The following is a 7,535-nucleotide window of genomic DNA, read 5'->3' as shown; positions in this document are numbered from 1 at the left end:
TTAATAATTTGATTAAAAAATACCTCACTATATTGCTTCTATAATTTTTAAATAAGCACTTACACTTAAAAGAGGATAAAAAAATAAAGGAAAAATAAAAGGCAGCATATTGTAAGTTATCCATGAGACTTTAAGAGATTTAAAAAGTTCTCTGAGAGTTCTTAGGAGCTAGGGTCCTACTGGGGTCCTGGGAAAACTTCTTGGAAATTTCAGGACTTTAGTTTAACCTTGAAGAATGATTAGTATTTTAAGACACAACTCTGATTTGTCCTTGTCTTAGTCTATTTGGTCTACTATAAAAAACACCATAGATTAGATGGCTTATAAACAACAGAAATTTATTTCTCACAGTTCTAGAGCCATAAAGTCTGAGATCAGGATACCAGCATAGTTGGGTGAGAGGACCAGGCCCTCTTCTGTTTGCAGACTTCTCTTTGAGTCTTCACATGGTGGAAGGGATGAGGGGGCTCTCTGGGGCCTCTTTTATAAGAGCACAAATTCCACTCATGAGGGCTCCACTCTCAAGATCTAATCACCTCCCAAAGTTTCCACCTCCTAATACCGTCACATTGGGGGTTAGAATTTCAACATATAAATTTGGAAGGACACAAACATCAAGTCCATAGCACCTTGGATTCCAAGTGGTTTGAGATTGCTAACCCAGTCATTGGGTAGTGATGGATTTCTCAATAGAGTGTCAAAACTGGGCAGACATCAGCTTGAGAAATATTACCCATAAAGAAGTCTGGTTTTACAGTAACATAAATTCTCCAACCCTGCTCCAGTGTCTGAACCTCCTCAATTCTCCCCGAACCCTCTCCTTTTGCCAAGCAAGTCTTCAGGTGATCTGATCTCTCCTATGTCTGGCCACTGCACATGGTATTTTCTCTGCCTAGAACAATCTTTCTTTCCTCCCTGCTCTTTCTACCCAGCCTCATCCCACTCCTACTATCCCATTCCTCATCTTCCAATGTACAGCTCAAACATCACCTTCTCTGGGGACACTTTCCCAACCATTCCCCCCACCGCCCCCACTTTGCCCCTTTAGCAACTTAGGCAAATTTCTATGTCTCTCAGTCATCCTGTGTTGTCATTGTCTGATCACTCCTTTCATTCCCTCTAGATTTTGCATTCCTTGAAGCCATCCCTGTCTTTGAGCTCCATGCCCAGATATACTAGGTATCCCATTAGTGTAGAAGGGAAGCAGGAGGAAGAGAGAATTTTGTTTCTTTTACCTGTAAGTCGCCTAATGATCTGATGAGTTTAGTAAGTGTTACTTCAAATGTTACTTCAAATCCATATTTGCTGCAACCCCTTTTATTCATATATCTTCAAATATTCTTCATCTGTGGGTTCAGGCAGTCATGTGGTTCATTTAATAAGAAATTCAAATATTTTTATTCACTGAAATGAGTTGCCTATTAAATATTTTAATTGATATTAATTAATTAAGGTTAATTGTAATGTGTTCTGAAGGTAAATTCAGATGTCTTACTTTTCAATAACACTTCTAGCACTTAGCAGCTGTGTGACTTGGGGCAAGTTACATACTTCTCTGAACTTTAATAGGTTTATCAGTAAATTGTACATATAGATATCTACCTGACAGTGTTGCTGATGGTATGAAATAATATGTGCTAGACCTAACCTATAGTGACCACTCAACATATGTTTGTTCTTTTTCCTCCAAGGATCATCAAGAATAGATTGTTGGAGAAGAAGTAAGAATAGATTGCTGGGGAAGAAGTATGAATATTGGCAGGTGCAGGCAAGTACTCTTCAGTCATAGAGCATTCATTCTGTGCCCCATGCTTTATGTGAACCAACTTATTCTATTCTGATAGCAACCTTTTAAGGTTAGATCCGGAGAGTTTAAGTAATTGTCTCACTTTTTAAATTTTATCTGTTCAGTGCATGTCCCTCCCCTTATTCTCTCCCCCACCCCAAATATACATGTATGCCTCACAGTTCCAAGGAGAAAGCCCTGAGGAAGCATTTGCCAATTCTCATGGTGTAAATATTCCCATTGTGGCTGATTTCCAACTACTAATGTTATAACAACTGACTCCAGGTATTCCTGAAAATTTAACAATGAACTCTCATCAGCTGCTTGAGCTGGCTCTGGCACACCCACTACCTGTCTCGATTCTCAACCTCACTCACTGTGCTTCAGCTTCACTGGCCTTCTCTTTGTTCCTTTGAGTATTTCCACCTTAAAACTTTTGCATTTGCTGTCCTCTCTACAAAAAATTCTCTCCTTCCATACTTTCATTTGGCTGCCTTCTTCTTACTGTTCAGATCTGAGCTCTGATGTCACCTCCACATAGATGACTTCCCTTACCCACTTTTGCTAAAGGAGCTCTCCACCATCAGACACTCTTTAGCATATCACCCTGTTTATCTTTCTTTATAGCACTTATCATTGTATGGAACTTATGTTTCTCCACACTAGAATGTAAGTTCCTTGGAAACAGACATTTTATCGTATTAATTTCTGAAGGACACCTACCTTCAGCACATAGTAGATGCCCAGTGAATAATTGTTGAATGAATGAATTTGGTCAGGGTCACATGGCTAATAAAGAAGAAAGTAGAAGTCAAACCTAGAGCCCATATTCTTTAACTCTCTATGTAACCACAAGTTATCCTCAGGTTGCTTATAGAATAGCCTGGAATACAGAATAATTATTTAGCCACAGGCAACTACAAGGCAAAGAGATCTTTTATGTGCTGCTGGTGGGAATATAATTAGTGTAACTATTTAGGAAAACATTTCTGCATTATCTTCTAATTTGAAGATGACCCAGCAATTCTACTCCTAGGATATACCCAAGCGTTTTTCCTGTATACATGCAGCTGGAGACATGTAAAGAACGTTCATAACAATCATAAAGGCAAAAACTTCAAACTAATCCAAACATAAATTAACAGGAGAGTGAACTACTATACAGCAACCAAACCAATGAATTACCCAGCATTCAACAGTATGCATATACCTTAGCCATATGCCATTGAGCAAAAATGGTAAATCCCCAAAGTTTACAAAGAGCATTATACACTGTTATAATATTAAAAATATCTTTTAAAAATTGAAGTATACTTTTTAAGACTATTTATAGATTTAATAAAGTTACATGAAAAGAAATACAAGTGAATGATGAACATAGGATACAGGAGAATGATACCTGGGATATGAGGAGGCAGGGAATGAGCTTATTGGACAGGGGAGTGGTCATCTGGTAAGATATAGGTTATTGTCAGGTCCTAACTTTCATTTTAGGTGAACGCTTCGTATGTGCTTATTGTATTATTAAAAAAAACAAACTGATTAAATAACCAGTTAAATAGCTAAAATTAAACCATATATGGACCATGGATTATAATTAATCAAATTCTGTGGTCCAAGGGTCTAGTTAAACAAAAAACTGCACGAATGTCATGAGAATGAGAAGATGAGTAGTGCATAGGGAAAAAATTGTTTCATTAAGTCCTCAGCAAGCATGTGACATCTTGCTTGTTATCTTCATATTCATGATTCATGTAATTATCACAAAAAAAATGAAGTAAGTATAGTTGTTTCCATTTTTACAATGAGAAACTGAGATAAATTACTTTGCTTACTTTTCTAAAGCTATAACCCAATCCTAGAATAGGATTTGTTATAAAGTGTGGTTAAAAACGTTCTAGGCTTGGGGTAGAGGACAGGTCAGGCAACTGGGTGGAGGAGGAAGCAAAAGACATTTTTAATATTTTAATTTCCAGAATGTAGATGGAAGAAATATTACTGGCCAGAGTGTTCATCTACCTTGACATAATGAAAATTTCCTTCTTTGTATAGGTCATAAGTTATTGGTGCTTACATTATATATTATTCATAATTTGGAAAAATCAACAATGTACATAGTTCCACAAAGATTCATTAGAATGCATTTTTCAGAATTTTAAAATAAACTTATATTTTTTAAAAAAGAAATACTCAAAAATTATATCTTGCAGCCTCTGAGATAGCTCTGAATTTTTTTTCAGGTTTTTGAAATAACATTTATTTTTTAAAAAGTTAACATGTGCAGAATAGGAAACCGAAAAAAAACAAGAAGCAGTAAACAAAGTCATGCATAATCACAAGCAGTTCACAATTCGATCCTTCTCAGTCTCCTGTATGTATCAACGCAACTAAACATCCATTTTTATGTAATTAAGATTGTTCGGTTATGTATCATGCTTCTTCACACATGATGAATATTTACCATTTCAAAGTTGCAAAGCTATATGTATACTTTAATAACCGAGAATATACTGTACCAACTCAATCTGGAAGAAAAAATATATAATTCTGCCTTTCTTGGTGACAAAAATTTCATAAAAGACGAAAATGGTAATAGGCCTCCAAATAAAGATATTGGCAGAGTTACAATTAAGATACTGCATTCCCTTAATGTTTAATTAAGAATGAGACATAAAGCAACAGAGTATAATGCTTCTAAAAGAATTCATTATCTGATCTATACTTTTAAAATATTAGCAAGAAAGCAAGTTTCCATAAAATTATTGGCACTGTATTCCTATAATACAGCCAAAAGAAATTCAAGCATATCAATGATTATCATGAAAATACAAATAGGAACACATCCACATACATCCCTGCCTCTATACTTCCTTCTGCCCCTCTGCTGCCAACCTAGTGAAAAAGCCTTGCCATTCATTTATTTCTCAGAAATGGCATTGTTTCCACTTTTTCAAACAATTTCCCCCCGCATATCTAGGTTTTTGTATCTACTTAATTTTATTCTATTTCCTAGAAATAAAATTTCTCCTATGCTGCCCATACATTTCCTTCTGTATATAAAAAAAGGAGTTGTATGAGAAGAGGAAAAAAACTTTTTCTTTCCTAGCTTGTATTGCTTATTTCACAACACTTCTATTGTTATGTGGCAAAGCAGAGACACAGATCCTGGGCAGTGAGGCCTCTACAAGGAGGAAATATGGACAATGGAGTGTCTCCTATTCCAGAACAGACACACCGGGATTTTTGTTCAAAGATAGATGAAGAAGAAATAAAAATAGACCCCACCTCCAAGCCCCCACACACACCTCAATTGCTTTTGAAATTGAGAGAAAAATCTTAATTTTTTCAATGTGAGAGAAATATAAGCTTTTTATTATTTTAGAGTGATGCTCCAAACTTTGTTTCAGCCTTAGCTTTTCCAACTGTGTGACATGGCTTCACAGATTAAACAGCCCATCAACAATTACATAAATGTTACTATGTGCTAAGTTTTAGGGACAAATTTCAGACTGAGAAATAGTCACCAATCTCCAGGTTCTTAGATCTCTTATAATTGTGCCTCAGGATAGGAGAAGAATGACAGGACTTTTTTAAAAATTTTTATTGACATATAACATTGTGTAAGTTTAAAGTGTACAATATATTGATTTAATACATTTATACTGCAATATGACTGCCATTGTAGCATTCTGACCAGGCCCATAGATATAATTTTATCTAACGGTGGGAACAAGATAACTTTTTAAAGTCCATTTCACTCTAGTGTTCTACCTCTGTAGAGGACCCTTCTCTCTCTCCAACCCATCCTTCAGCTGTCCTTCCCTTCCCAGCAACCTCTTCCCCCTCTCACCAATCCTACTTCATTCATCTTTACCTTCCTTTTTATTAAATTATGACCTCTCAAAACTAAACTAAAAAATATCATCTAGTACAGTGTTTTTCAAAATAATTTTTTGATTCTCTAAACCATCTTCCCACATGAGATCAAACATAAAACCCCCAAGACATAAAGCTTATAACACATAATCACTCTGAAAAGAGGAGAGATGCCATGCTCCATCCATTCAACCTTCAGTTGAGTAACCCCAACTTCTGCCCATAAAGTGTCCCTTGGCAATATCCTAAGAATTCCCAGCCTAAGCCAACACCCTCATTTGGCAGATGAGGAAGCTGAGACTCAGAGAGGGCAGAGAACAGTCAACACCTAGGCATCCAAATTCCCAGTTCTGGTGCCCTCCCATTGTCTTTCCTTTCTTTCCTTACCACAGGGTTTCAAAATCTTCTGGCCATGAAGAATCCCCATAGAAGTCTAGGGGTTAAAGTGGTTTGAAAGCTAGCTTTATTTGCCAAGGCACTATCCCAACCCTCAGAACTGGAGACATTCTGCAGTTTACTGCCTGTCCTTAATGCAGTCACTTAAACTTTTCTCAAGAACAGAGAGAAGGAGAAGGAAAGACATAGGACACACTTCAGAAATTATGAGTTTAGTTAACCGGGCCCAACCTAGGCATCCCTGTGGCCATTTCAGAAGGGCTAACACACCGAGAAAGTGGCTGGGGACAGCGCGGGTGGAGTTAAACAATGCTCAGATAAACGAAAAGAGGTTTGTGATACAGGGTAGTTTCTGCCATGACCCAGTGGTACAGGGGTGCATGATAGCATGCTTTCCCTTCTGAGGAATGAGGCCTCTGCAAGGCCTCATTTCTCCCTCACTCCTCCCACTACTGTCAGATATCCTGTGAAATGCATAGTCATTTCTTTTCTCTTTGTAATATAACAATATGGACATTTATAAAGCTTCCTCTAGCTTTTCAAAGTCAATACAATTAAAATACAGTGCATCTTAATTGTCAGCCTCCCAACTCCTTGCAGAACAAATGGCAGCAGTCTGAGTGCTGGCACTGAGCTGAAGACTGGTGAAGAAGCCAGGCTGAGATTTCTGTAAAAGTGTCCCAGACAAAACAGTTTACATCTGAGGTGACTGATTTTCTATATTGCTTTTTTTAGGCTATCTAAAACTATTTTTATATCCATCATTCCCTCTCAGTTTGCTTAAAGATAGGGAGAAAGATAAAGGAGTTCAGAATGAGTCACCCTAAGATGTGCCTCAATGGTATGATTGTTCTGAGCTAAAGGCAACTTAAGCTTCAGGTTCAAGAGAAACTCCCCCCTCCCCCATCCCACATTCCTGCCTTAACTATCCAGAAGAATTTGGATAATAGGCCTTATTCATAATAAAAGATTATCAGAAATAACATTTTTGGACCTATCTATAAGGCAAGACAAACTTCTAATTACTAAACTTCTGTCTTTATCTTCATACGATAATCCTTTGAAGCCCCCAAGGAATCTTACCTCATCCCTGGTTTAGAATGTCTTAGATATCCATTTTCCCTTTCTGTCTTTGAACCTCTTTTGCATGTGGGGTCTCTGCCTGTCTCATATATGCAGGATTCTCATGCACACATATGTATTAAATTTGATTATTCCCCTTTGCTAATCTGTTAGAACCTTGGGGGTAGAGGAAAGTTTCTTCCTTCCCCGTAGACAGTTAATTCAGTTTTCCTGGAGAAACAGAGATCCAGCAATTTTAAGTCAAAGGACATAAAAGAAGTCAAAAAGATACCATGTTATTTTAACAGATGGTACCTCTTCATCATCATAACAGCAGTGGTAAATGGTTGCTTGGACAAATTTTAAGAGTTCAAATCCTTCTTCTACCATTTACTAGCTATATGATCTTGGACAA

This window comes from Pteropus vampyrus, unplaced genomic scaffold, assembly GCF_000151845.1.
Source record: "Pteropus vampyrus isolate Shadow unplaced genomic scaffold, Pvam_2.0 Scaffold528, whole genome shotgun sequence".
Classification (NCBI taxonomy): Eukaryota; Metazoa; Chordata; class Mammalia; order Chiroptera; family Pteropodidae; genus Pteropus; species Pteropus vampyrus.
The sequence above is the reverse complement of the archived record's forward strand: the minus strand, read 5'-3'. Positions refer to the sequence as shown.